At 45.7% G+C, this 14246-nt stretch overlaps 1 protein-coding gene across 2 annotated transcripts in view; it reads right to left on the reverse strand.

Annotated features, from left to right (window-relative positions):
* Positions 1 to 5783: 5783 nt before the first annotated feature.
* OPHN1 (oligophrenin 1) overlaps positions 5784 to 14246 on the reverse strand; it is a 245681-nt gene continuing 237218 nt past the window's right edge. For both annotated transcript variants that reach the window (XM_040442671.1, XM_040442670.1), the window contains exon 25: positions 5784 to 6048. The gene's annotated coding sequence lies outside the window, so the exon portion shown is untranslated. The remainder of the gene's footprint in view (positions 6049 to 14246) is intronic.

The raw sequence follows: 14246 nt of genomic DNA on the forward strand, positions 1-14246 counted from the left end.
ACCATCAGGCCAGGAGATGTGGACGACACATGGGCCATATCTTGGGACTGTGCACTAAGAGCAGCTGCAGTAATGGTTCTATGTGTGACTATTGTAACATCAGTAGTACATATGATAAGAAGGGATGGATGCTTATACAATTATGTATTCCAAGAAATGCAGGACACCAAGAAATAAACACAACTGTAACCTGCAACATTACATTTATTGTCTAATTCCTTCATACCCTGGAATACTTTGGAAATGTAACCCTTCATGAACTAGGAATGACACTGAAATATTTACAGAGAAGTTTACAGAACTATTCACAAAAAAGCTACAAGACAATTGAAAGTGCGCCAAAAGTACAGGACTAAAATGTTAGCAGTCCACAGAGCATAAAACACCCAGATGTTCTCACCTGCACATCACTGAACTATGTAATAAGAATGTGGCTAGCATAAGGGGACTCTTCTTAGAATGGCGAACCCCCTGGAACATCCAGACAACTTTCTAAAAGGGGTTGTCCAAGTCATAAGAAAAGTGTCTCGGTGCCCCCAAATATGATTAAATAATAAAAGATCCTATAAGCTCAACTTAATCCCCCACCATTTCCAGCACTGCAGCTCTAGTCCTCACCTCCAATTTCTGGTTATTGGCAGCAGCGGTCATGTATCAGTATACAGCATATGACTGCAGCAGTAAGTAATTTGTCTCAGAGATACAGTATATGTCACAAGACGCTTAAAGGGAGTCGGTCACCAAACTATGACGTTATACACCACTTACATGGCTCTGTAGCACACCCATCCATGATTCAAATGGTACCTTTGTAATTTTCTTCTGACTTTGACCAGCAGGAAAAACGCAGTTTAATCCATATCCAAATGAGGGTTCACAAGTGCCCAGCGGCAGCGTTCGGTGTGTAAGTGCCCAGGCTGTTCTGCCTTCTTTTTACATTACTCCTCCCCAGCCTCTTCCTTGGCCCGCCCGTCATATTTTGGTGACAGACTCCCTTTAAGCCGGTGATTGGCTGTAGTGGTCACATGCTGTATATGGCTACTTGCCACTGCAGCCTGTAAATAGAAACCAGAGGTATGGACTGGATCTCCAGTGCTGGAAAATAGGGCGGACAAAGAGATGAGTATACTTATAACATCTCGGAGCACTGGTGGAGTTTTCTAATAATTCAGAAAACCTCTTTATAGGTCCAAAATTGGGATAATCTTTGCACAGAAAAAAAATAATCATCTTCACAAGAGCGCAGCAGGTGAGGTGTTCGGGGTCTTGTCTCAGCTGCACCTTGAGATCGGTCACAGCTTCATTAAGGTTTTCATTAATGTCTAAGGCCACCTGCACACGTTGTGGAAAAAGTGCGGTTTTTCTGCGTGGATTCCCAGGAGGAAAAACTGCAGTGTATTACTGTACCAGCAAAGTGTATGAGAATGTACAAATTTCATGTACACTTTACGGATTTTTTCTGTGCGGAAATTGACCTGCCGCGCGAATTTCAAATTAAATAGCATGTTACTTTTGCATTTTTAACAGCGGATTTCACCTTTTTCAATGGAAGGGTGAGATCTACGGCAAAATTGCATCAAATTTGCACCAAAAAACGCAATTAGACACTGGAAATTTTGCTGCGGATATGCTGCAGAAACGCACATAAATCTGCATGCAAATTCGTGTAGATCTTATGTGCGTTCAGCCGCACTCATGTGCAGGTGGTCTAATAGTAACTGCACACGTTGTGGATTCTGCATGGGTTTTTTTGTGCAGATTTATGTGCAGAAAAACTGAAGCATAATACAGCACTAGCAAAGTGCATGAGATTAGACAAATCTTATGTAAACTGTGCTTTTTTTCTTCCATGCTGAAATTTGGCACGCAAATTTAAAAGTCCGCAGCACGTCAATTGTTTGTGCGATTTTTCGTGCTTTTCAATGGAAGCGTGAGATATGCAGCAAAACCAATTCAACAACAAAAAACGCAAGTAACACGTGGTTTTTGGTGTGAAAACGCACAGAAATCTGCACAAAAAAGGCACAGATTTTGGCCTCATGTACACGACCATATGTATGTTGCGGTTCGCAAAATACGAATCTGCAAAAAATACGGATGACGTCCGTGTGCATTCTGTATTTGCGGAAAGGAGCAGCTGGCCCCTAATAGAATAGTGCTATCCTAGTCCATTATGCGGACAAAAGTAAGACATGTTCTATCCCTTTGTGGAACGGACATACGGAAACTGAATGCGCATGGAGTGGACCCATTGAAATGAATGGACCTCATTTACAAAAAAAACAAAAAAAAAAACAAAAAAAAAACAATTGGAATGGACACGGAAAGAAAATATGTTTGTGTGCATGAGCCCTTTCTGTTTTGAAATCTGCACTCGCGTGCAGGTACCCTAAGAGATTATACCCTAAGAGGTTACAGTGCATTGTTATTACACCTCCAACTTGGTAAAAATAGAAGAGCCTAGAAAGACTATGGGGACTGGCTGCCTACAGATTTCAGAAACAAGGGAAGATTTCTTGAGCAAAATGGGACACAATTTTGTCATAAACTCTGCATAAAATGGAGTGCATAGCTGTGTTGCTGACTTCTAGTTCAAACAATTGAAGACCTCATACACACCTTTAAAAATCATCCATATTAAAGCACAACTCCAGCTTCAAAACCTTTTTTTTTCCATTTCAACTTCTCAACCTTTATTCATATGTCACTTTAAAATAGATTTTGTTACATGTTATCATAGCTTTGGGGCCCGCTGTCCTTCATATATGACTAGCAGAATTTTGGCAGTTGCTACAGGTAATGATATATTACAAAAGGTCATATAGTGAATGATATGTGGAAATATAAAAACGTGATACAGAATTAGAAAAAAAGGTTCTTTCTTATATAAATAGTGCCACTTTTTCTGATCGCTGGTGCTGGTAAAGCAGCTTAAGGTGGATTTAGACAAACCAAAAATGGTCCAGAACGCTCGTTCCCAATAAGCTGGTCATCTACAGTTGTGTTCAAAATAATAGCAGTGTGTTTAAAAAAGTGAATAAAGCTCAAAATCCTTCTAATAGCTTTTATTTCCATACACACAAATGCATTGGGAACACTACGCATTCTATGTGTTGTTCCTCTAAAAAATTTAAGAAAAGTGAAAATTTGTGTTTGTATTCTTCTTTACAAACGCATTCACTATATAAACTGAAAAATGTTTGAAGATTTTGCTTTCCTTTGAATCACTTAACTAATATTTAGTTGTATAACCTCTGTTTCTGAGAACTGCTGTACATCTGTGTTGCATGGAGTCAACCACCTTCTGGCCCCTGTGAACAGGTATTCCAGCCCAGGATGATTGGACTACATTCCACAGTTCCTCTCTATTTCTTGGTTTTGCCTCAGAAACAGAAACTGCATTTTTGCTGTTTTCTATTGGATTAAGATCCGGGGATTGGGCTGACCACTCCATAACGTCAATCTTGTTGGTCTGGAACCAAGATGTTGCACGTTTACTGGTGTGTTTGGGGTCGTTGTGTTGTTGCAACACCCATTTTAAGGGCATTTCCTCTTCAGCAAAACCTCTTCAAGTATTCTGATGTATTCAAACTGATCCATGATCCCTGGTGTGCGATAAATAGGCCCAACACCTTAGTATGAGAAACATTCCCATATCATGATGCTTGTGTCACCATGCTTCACTGTCTTCACAGTGTACTGTGCCTTGAATTCAGTGTTTGGGGGTCGTCTGACAAACTCTCTCCGGCCACTAGACCCAAAAAGAACAATCTTACTTTCATCAGTCCACAAAATGTCTCTTTAGGCCGTCAATGTGCTCTTTGGCAAATTGTAACCTCTTCAGCACATGTCTTTTTTTTCAACAGTGGGACTTTGCGGGGGCTTCTTGCAGATAGCCTGGCTTCACATAGGTGTCTTCTAATTGTAATAGTACTCACAGGTAACTTTACACCTTCTTTGTTCTTCTTGGAGCTGATTGTTGGCTGAGTCCTTGCCATTTTGGCTATTCTTCTATCCATTCGAATGGTAGTTTTTCGCTTTCTTCCACGTCTTTCAGGTTTTGGTTGCCATTTTAAAGAATTTGCGATCATTTTAGCTGAGCAGCCTATCATTTTCTCCACTTCTTTATATGTTTTCCCCTCTCCAATCAACTTTTTAATCAAGGTACACTGTTCTTCCGAACAATGTCTGGAACGACCCATTTTCCTCAGAATTTCAGAGAGAAATACACTGTAACCAGCATGTACAACATTTGCTGCCTTCCTTCCCTAAATAAGGGCAATAATTGCCACCTGTTTTTCAAAGAATGAATTACCTCACTCATTGAACTCCACACTGCTATTATTTTGAACATGCCCCTTTAAATAAGTGATTGAATTACAGAGAATCAGCAGCATGCATGTCATAACTGTTGGGTCTGCTGGGTTTCTATTACTCTACTACACCTGCTAGTAAATTATTTGCCATGTAGAAATATCATTTCTAGCAAAAACAGTGATTGATCAGGTTAGTGATATCTGACTGCTAATATTTTGAACACAACTGTAAATGTGCCGCCGATCACCTGATTAACAAGCAAAAGGCTCATTCATTTGGTGATCCTTTTGGCGATTTGTGCAGGCACTACCGATCATCATGGAGATGTTTCCAAAAACAAACAAGCATAGCATACCCTTATTTAACACGTGAAAATCTCTTTAGGGTATGTGAATTTACAAATTAAAAATTATGCTTTGTATCTGGTTCTGGACTAAAAATTAACACCAAAATTAGAAATGAAATCCATACGTGTTACTTGCAGAATTTATTTTTTTGCATTTGGTGCAAAAGTCGGCTGTGCGTTTCATCACTCACTGCTTCACAATAAATGAAATCAACAGATAGGGCACACTGCAGATCTGTAGCATGCCTAGAATTCTTGGCGGATTTTCTCTGTGAGTGACTGGATTTTGTTAAAACCCCATTCACTAACATTACACAATACTTTGTTGCACAATTTCGTGCAGATTCCAAAATAAGTACGTGTGGATCATTAGCTATATAAGATGATGAAAGAAGCAGTGAAAGTAGGGATTTTTGCAAATTTTTCCCCTTGTTAACCAACCTACATAGTAATCTAGCTGTTCTTGTAGATCTGGTCATCTGCTTGCACAGAAGTTACTGATTATGTCAGATTATGCTACTGTACATAGCACAAGTGTTGCAGGGTTTGTAACTGACCTGGAAATGGAATTGTGTCAGACTATAATTGGAACAAGCCACATCTCACATGGTGTTGTGTAGGTACTTCTACACTATAGGCTCATTTGTAAGAATATACTGATAAAGAAACCTGAAGGTGTCCATTTTGGATCACTGTTTTTCCATTGATACATTCCAATAAGTGCAAAGTGAGCCTGTGCCCTTCTATATATCTCCTGGTAACAAGGCACAGTACATATGCATTCATGTGTCATTATAGAATCGCCCTTCATCTACACCATGCCATGAAATGTCTATTTACAACACCTTTCCTAAAAAGGTGAAACACAATGGTATCATTTGATGCTTTGATATTAACTACAAAAACACTGGTAAACAGCTGTAACTAAAATGAATATTCTTATAACAAGTAATAAATAATAGCATACAGTGTGGAATCTGTTTTCTCATAGGTTTACCATTATAATGAGCAATGCCTTCAGCTTATTCCATTTACACCATATTGTAAGGTCTTAATAATATAGGGGAGTGTGTTATGTCCAGATAAAGTGGATACAAGTAGCTGATCCCTAAATTATTACTTCAAAGCCTCCCGACTATAGATTTTTTTTTTCTTCGTTTCCTTGTACAAATAGTCATGGGCTGCAAAGTTCTGATGGTTTTTTGGAGACATCACTTCTAGTTGGGTGTACAGCACAGAGGACAAACTTCCCAGCAGAGAACGGATCCTGTTCAGTAAAGCCTCCTGTGGAATGTAATCCTAGACCATGTATGCCAGCAGGAACCACTCTGGCAACATCATCTGCATCTTTCCTTGGGCCAGCCATGGAACTTGTTTGTAAGATCCTGGGAAAAGAAATAGTAAATGCTATTACATAGAAAGCCAGTTAAGGTCTAAGACATATGTATAGGCCAATAAACGCAATTGATTCTACCAGAATAGAAACTGCTCCAGCTGGCCTGAAAATGGGTACATGACACTAAGGTCTCCTAGGATGTTTTTTCTAAAGTTATTTTCCTCCTCCCTCATTTAAGCTCTTATACATAATGACAGCAATAATAAATAATGCCAGTGAGACACTGACATATATAGTTATGAGTTAACACATGGTGACCGTGTTGACAAACAGCCTGCTTAAAAACACGCGCCATCAGATTTGTTATGCTTTTCAAAATTGAAAACATTCTAGAAATTGTCCCTTGTGCTCGGATCGGCTCATGCTGAGAGGGTACCCTACCTAAGCCTATACTCCACCCCCCCAACCTAGAAGCAGCAGAGTTATGCCGGAACTGCTTATCGAAGGGTAGCCTAAAGGGGGCTACCCCAATGATGAGACCTGAAAGAAGGGAGGGCTCCTGGGTGGGTTGAAATAGTTCGAACCGACAAGTGGGGGGAGGAGGGCCAGGTTTAAATAGTGAACGCCCCGCCTCCCCTCACACAAATACGGCACTCTTAATTGCCTACCACTTGTGCTCGGATCGGCTCATGCTGAGAGGGTACCCTACCTAAGCCTATACTCCACCCCCCCAACCTAGAAGCAGCAGAGTTATGCCGGAACTGCTTATCGAAGGGTAGCCTAAAGGGGCCAAAAGAACCATGCATAGGAGTTTGAAAACTAGATAACAGAAACTACAGACCAAAACTCGAAAGCCAATGATATTTCGTATAAGGATCCGGGATATTACGCATGGAACACGTGGAACTGCGACGACCCAAATGTTTGATGACATGTACTGGCACCTTATGCATGGACGCCGCTGCTGCCGTGCCCATGCGGAAGGAATGTCCTGTGATCCAGCGAGGACCGACCCCTGAACCTGTCAACTAACCTGAATGTACATAAGAAAGGCCGCGGTGGTTAGCCGGGCATTGCCTAGTTCGAGTACGGGAGAACATGCCGCTTGGACTAAATACTACGCAGCCAAGCCTTCAAGGCCTGCCCGGACACCATCTGCTGTCCGTGGGAAAGTATCTGACCGCCACTGATTGCCCCGGCCGTGACGTCTTGGACGAGGCCAAGGTGAGGACATAGATGGACCCGCGCCGGATGAGCTGACCTTTCCGCAAGCACCCAGCCAGCGTATTGGTGCCCATGAGCTCGCCTGACCTGAGGAATCCATGGAAAGCCAGGTACAAGGCAGTTTCTACCAGAGCGCTAACCTGCGGCCCGAACGGTTTGCCCCTGCAGTTTGCCTGTCACGGCCTGAACAAGCTACCGGTAAATGGCTGACGCCCATGTCGTTTCACAACAGACATCTTGCGCAAACCCTTCAACGCCGCTTTGATCGGGTGGGCGGAGAAGAGTGACGGTAGGTCCGGATGTAGCCTGTACCAATGGTGCTGAATACCTGCCATGTATAGTTAACAATGCTATAGGACAGGTTTAATTGAGAGTGGCAAAAACCCCGACAAAGCCCAATAGGTGAGTGATAGGTCCCCGGCCAGCAGCCGGGTAGGTGTTCTCATATCTCTGAAACAGGCGCCACGCTGTCTTGTAAGCCCTCAGAGTGTTACTGGCCAAGGAATTGGCCATCAGTCTCTTAGCTATGGTGAGATGGGAGACTAGTCCCAGCGCAGCTGGGCCTGGTGAGGAATTATTATTATTATTTTATTTATTTTTTACCTCCATGCGTGAGAGACTCTAATGGCGGAGTCCTGTGTGTAAACCTAAAGCGGAGAAGCCATGCGCGAGAGACTAATGGAGCCATGCGTGAGAGACTAATGGCGGAGTCATATGTGTAAAACTAAAACGGAGAAGCTCTGCGTGAGGGACTCTAATGGCGGAGTCATATGTGTAACCTAAAACGGAGAAGCCATGCGTGCGAGACTCTAATGGCGGAGTCATATGTGTAAACCTAAAACGGAGTAGCCATGCGTGAGAGATTCTAATGGCGGAGTCATATGTGCCAACCTAAAACGGAGAAGCCAGGCGTGAGAGACTCTAATGGCGGAGTCATATGTGTAAACCTAAAACGGAGAAGCCATGCGTGAGAGACTCTAATGGCGGAGTCATATGTGTAACCTAAAACGGGGAAGCCATGCGTGAGACTCTAATGGCGGAGACATATGTGTGAACCTAAACGGAGAAGCCATGCGTGAGAGACTAATGGCGGAGTCATATGTGTAACCTAAAACGGAGAAGCCATGCGTGAGAGACTCTAATGGCGGAGTCATATGTGTAAAACTAAAACGGAGAAGCTCTGCGTGAGGGACTCTAATGGCGGAGTCATATGTGTAAAACTAAAACGGAGAAGCCATGCGTGCGAGACTCTAATGGCGGAGTCATATGTGTAACCTAAAACGGAGAAGCCATGCGTGAGAGACTCTAATGGCGGAGTCATATGTGTAAACCTAAAACGGAGAAGCCAGGCGTGAGAGACTCTAATGGCGGAGTCATATGTGTAAACCTAAAACGGAGAAGCCATGCGTGAGAGACTCTAATGGCGGAGTCATATGTGTAACCTAAAACGGAGAAGCCAGGCGTGAGAGACTAATGGCGGAGTCGTATGTGTAAAACTCACACGGAGAAGCCATGCGTGAGAGACTCTAATGGCGGAGTCATATGTGTAACCTAAAACGGAGAAGCCATGCATGAGAGACTCTAATGGCGGATCCGTATGTGTAAAACTAACACGGAGAAGCCATGCGTGAGAGACTCAAAAATGTATTTTTTTTATTTTTTATTTATTTATTTATTTTTTGACTATCAACCACTTAAGCAGCTCCCGTATGGGCACAGCTCTGAGTACGAGCATGAAGAGCATGGTATAACGCAGATCACCTGCACGGACTAACTAACATCTTATGCCTAAATAACCCCCTTGGAACCTTATGTACGGCCGGCAGCAGGAAGCCAGCCACCGCCTATGATCTGCTCCCCCTGACCGAGCCTAGTACTCCTTCCCCTGATCCCTGCCTACCTAACAGCACGGCGGCCCGTGCCAGACTTTATTGAAGATGAGGAGCCTTACCCCCCAGCCGCGTGGGGAGCTCACGCTGCTCCCTGGCAGAATGCACCAGTGCGGGGGAGCCCCCCTCCTCAGCTAGGGCCGACCCACCGCCGGCTGGACACTCGTACCACGTGGGGAGCAGCGCCACTCCCTGGCAATGTGCACCGGATCAGAGGGAGCCCTTCCTTTACCGTGGGCCCCGGCCCCCGCTGGTTTGAAGAGTGTGCCGCGTGAGGAGCCGCACAGCTCCCTGGCATTGTGTGCCGGTGCGGGAGTGCCCCCCCTCACCTAGGGGCTGGTTATTGTGACTGGAACCCGCTGGGAGACTGAAGCCTAACTGGACCTACCTGTGACCGTGAAGGCTGACCTCCCAGGCCGTGGCTGACCCACGTGCGTAGTCGTGACGCAACTACCCGTAGATGCCCACCCAGTGCCTGTAGTTAACGGGAGTGCGACCGAGTCTGTGGATGTGACCGACTACCCCCTGTAGTCGTGAGGGGACCCTACATCGAGAGTAGCGGTAACGGACCATCGCCTGTAGATGTGGTAGTATTACCTCATGAGTCTGTTGACATGAGACTAATGCCTGCAGTCGTGGCTGGTCTTAATAATGAGTCTGTAGTCGTAACGGATTTGTGCCTGCAGTCGTGGCAGGGCTTTAGAGCGGGTCTGTAGTCGTGACAGACTGATGCCTGCAGTCGTGGCAGGACTTTATAATGAGTCTGTAGTCGTGACAGACTGATGCCTGCAGTCGTGGCAGGGCTTTATAACGGGTCTGTAGTCGTGACAGACTGTTGCCTGCAGTCGTGGCAGGGCTTTAGAGCGGGTCTGTAGTCGTGACAGACTGATGCCTGCAGTCGTGGCAGGGCTTTATAAGGAGTCTGTAGTCGTGACAGACCTGGCAAAGCAACATTCCTATCTATACCATTATATATATATATATATAAATAATTTTTTTTTATTTTTTTTTTACCCCCACCAAAGGCCACGACTGTAGGCGCCACCCTGTAAGAGATGCGCCAGAGGCCTGGACATAATAGTCCACCATCCCCCGTCCCCCAAGCCTATGCAGGAGAAAAGAGGGGGTTGGCCCCCGCATGCACCACCCCTGACTCACCTGGCGGCCATGACAGCCACGAACCCCACAGTATCGTAAGTTAGCCCACCACCTGTGGACCTGAATAACCAAGGACAGACGTGTGAGTGAGCGCACGCCGGCTGGGCGACCCTTCACTCATGCCACCGCTCCCTAGCTAACCACCGGATTATTGTGACTGCGCCCGAACCAACCCCCTGACTGACCGTATGGGCTTACGGGTGGCCCGGCTGCGTGCGCAAAGTGACGTGGCCAGCCCCCCTCCTTGAAGCCCTCTTTATATTTGATCCTTGAACATATTCCAAATTTATTTAAAATTTTTTTATTTTTTTTTATACTCCTGCCTTAGTACCTAGCCACTGTGCCTGAGCAGAGGAGCCCTGCACCAGGACTGCAGTACCAGTATGGGCCTGTAGGTGTCGCCCTCTATCAGTCAGGACCTGCTGGAGCGCAGCAAGCCAGTGATTCCCTTCTAGGTTAGAATTAACCATTGAAATCCTAACTTGTTATACAGTGCACATGTCTGAGTATCTGCTTATCTCGTCTTGCCTGAGTTTGGCGCAGTAAAGAAGACGAGTTTATTCTGCAGCGGATTCCTAGCCTTGACTGAAAGTCACATAAGCATGTCCACCTTCACTGCCTCGCTAATTGTAATTACCAGGAGAACGTGCATCAGGATCGGCTGTGAGGGATTTGCGCTCCGCCATGTGGAACATTGCATCCCGTGCCCACCGCTATCGACTATTTGTACAGGGAAAGCCGCGGCGTATTAATCGCCTATAGGTTTCGGCTTCCGCCCCCTGATCCTGCAGCTGGACCTCCGCTTACTGATTGCAGCTAATGAATAGATCCCTGTGTGAGCGGACGGCGTTTTCCTCTACGGTGGAACGAATGTTTATGTTCTGATAAGGGAGTGAGTGATATATAACGCTGCGTCGTGGAGCCGACGGCCGGCGTGACCGATGCTCAGGGTATGCGAGCGGACGTCGGGACCCGTCGCTGCTGAGCCACAGGTGAGGGGTGCCCGCCTGGGGGACGCTGCATGTGGGAGCGGGGGTGCTTAGCGCAGGGCCTGGAGCGGATCGGGGTGCCTGTCTCGGGGTGCCGGAAGCGATCAGGAGTGCGGGCAGTCTCCAGCGCAGCTGGGGACCGGCGGCACGCTCGGCAGCCCCACATGTTATACATAGCGAGACGGGTGTGCAAGTGACCCTGCCTACCTAATCACCGTAGCGACGAGCCCGACGCAGCCGATCCCCCGATCCTCCAGTGACGCACGCCCTTCTCTGGCACCAACCCACAAGCCGATTCGAAATCGTTCGAACCGACAAGTGGGGGGAGGAGGGCCAGGTTTAAATAGTGAACGCCCCGCCTCCCCTCACACAAATACGGCACTCTTAATTGCCTACCACTTATTGGGAGAAGATAGGGTTCTAAACATACACACGTGTTATGGGGAAACAGGGGCTTGCTGGGACCAAGCATTCAAAAATTATGACTTAACAGGGGCAGATGTCTGCCTGTGTTTATACAAATGAACTAGTATTGAAAGCACACATACACAGTAATATTGAAACAAGCATGCAAAAATGTGCCCTTTTTTTTTTTCTGGAAGCAGCAGTGGTACAGTGTGGATGTTGAAGGAGTAAGCTGTGTGGGGGCAATACTGGCAGCAATATTAGCAGCAGTAACAGGTACATCATGGAACCTAGCAGAAAATGCAGTAGATGTGAAGCTGTGTAGGGGTAAGGCTGAATTCAGACCTGAGCGTATTTGATATGCGCGTTTAACGCACGTTTTTGTGCGCGTTTTTTGCAATAGTAAACGCGCGTTTGACACGCGTTTGTGTGATTGACTGCAGTGTCCTATGGCCACAAACGCGCGTCAAAACGCCCCAAAGAAGCTCAAGAACTTGTTTGAGCGTAGGGCGTTTTTCAGCGCGTTCAAACGCGCTGTAAAACGCTCAAGTGAGAACCAGGGCCATAGGGAAGCATTGGTTTTCATGTGTTGAGCGTTTTACAGCGCGTTTGAACGCGCTGTAAAACGCTCAAGTGTGAACCCAGCCTAATGGTAGTAGCAGTAGGGTAGTAACAGCTGCCGTGGCAGCAGTAGCCATATTGTATGCAACATGATGGCAGGCAGACAGCGGCAGAGGCATGATTGGGCTGACAATAAAATGTCACCATCAGCAATAGCAGATCTATACACTGGCCTCAGTTGAAGGTGTGTGCAAATCCTCACAGATCCATGCCTCACTCATTTCACAAATGTGATGTTTTCTACACTTGCAGAGGACAAGTTTGGCCATTTTTGTGCGATGATGCCACCTGCCTGAACACCTTTCTGGTATGACACTGGGGGATGATCAAGACAGTACAGAGACAGCAAACTGGGCCAGTCCGATCTGCCTGCTTAGAGGTCCACGGGGTAAAGAAACAGGGTATGTGCAGGAGAAGGGCCAACAGTACAGTTGGTAAGTATGCATTTGCTGAGTGAGACTGGTGGGGCGCATGAAAAAAACTGCTCTATCATGTTCATAAGACTTTACTGTTGCTGGTGGAATTGGCTGCTGCTGGTGCTACTAGGGATTTTGCTACTTGTGAAAGACTATTACTAGCGGAGACATTGGGAGGTCAGTGACTCAGTGGAGAAGAGAGGGCCTCCTGCTACGACACATGAGTGGCAGGTGTCTGCTCACAGAAAACTGTAGCAAGCTATGTACACAGTGTATCTTGGTAATACAGCAATTTTGCCTCCCTTTCAGCATGAAGAAAACATTCCCCCATTTTGCTTTGATTGCGAGGGTCTAAAAGCATGCCTATCCAGCCAGTGTCATCATCATCATCATCATCATCATATTCAGCCTCGTCTTCCTGCGGTAGCTCCTCATCTTCCTCCCCCACTTCCTCTTCATTGGGACTTTATCTATTCGGGTCCCCAACAGCTACAGGGCGGCCAGCAAGATGTGAAAGCTGTTCTTCGTCCACCATCCCTTGTTGCATCAGTGTGGGCATTTGCTCTAGTATCAAGGGGATTACATTGTTGATGCTGCTGTTGTCCCTACTGTGGTGTTTTTTTAAGGCCCTGAGTAAGCGAAGGGCCTCGCTGATGAACTGCCACACTGTCTGAGCTGAAAATAATGCATGTTCCATGCTGTGGTGGTGTTGTGTCATTAGCATGTTTGCCAGCTGTAGTTGGCAGGGGACATCCAGCAAGAAATTTGTTGCTTGAAGCAAATTAGAAACTGATCCACTGTGTGGCTTTTCTGGCCCAGGCTCATCAGTTCTAAGGCATGGCAACGCTCCAGTTTACACATGTAAAAAGAGTGAGCAGGAGTGGGAGCAACGTTCTGTTCTGTTTTTGTTGAAAAGCCTAGTCAGATGGATTTGGAGGGAGGATGTGGATAAAAGCCTGGTGTGGAAACCAGACCAGCACAAACATGTAGGTGTCAATAGAACCATTGCTGTGGTGCTACATTGCTGCAGCCACACACAACATTGACCCAGTGTCCCTGAAAGACAAGTACTGATCTTGTCCATAATAGCTGCTCCACATGTCTATGGACAATTCCTAGAAGTGTGTCACATTCTCCCCCACATGAGAGTACAAGGCACAGATGGCTTTTTTTGAGAAATAATGGAAAGCAAGACAATTTTTTTTAAATTCTCAATTTGACAAAATTGTGCTTGCAGACAGAAGTGGTTTGGTATATGCAGGCACACTGTAGAGAACAGATTTTTGAGGAGACAAGACAATTTTGGTGAAAACCTCTACCTCTCTGGTTTTTTTTCCTTCCTCTGGATCAACTTGCAGGATAAGGCTACTTTCACACTAGCGTTTTTCTTGGATCCGGCAGGGTTCAGCAAAAACGCTTCCGTTAATGATAATACAATCATCTGCATCCGTTCTATTTTGTCAGATTGTGCCGGAGAAAACGGATCCATCCCAACTGACTTGCATTGTGGGTCATGACGGATCCGTCTTGCTCCACATCTCAGGA

The sequence above is a fragment of the Bufo bufo genome, chromosome 8 (assembly GCF_905171765.1).
Source record: "Bufo bufo chromosome 8, aBufBuf1.1, whole genome shotgun sequence".
Classification (NCBI taxonomy): Eukaryota; Metazoa; Chordata; class Amphibia; order Anura; family Bufonidae; genus Bufo; species Bufo bufo.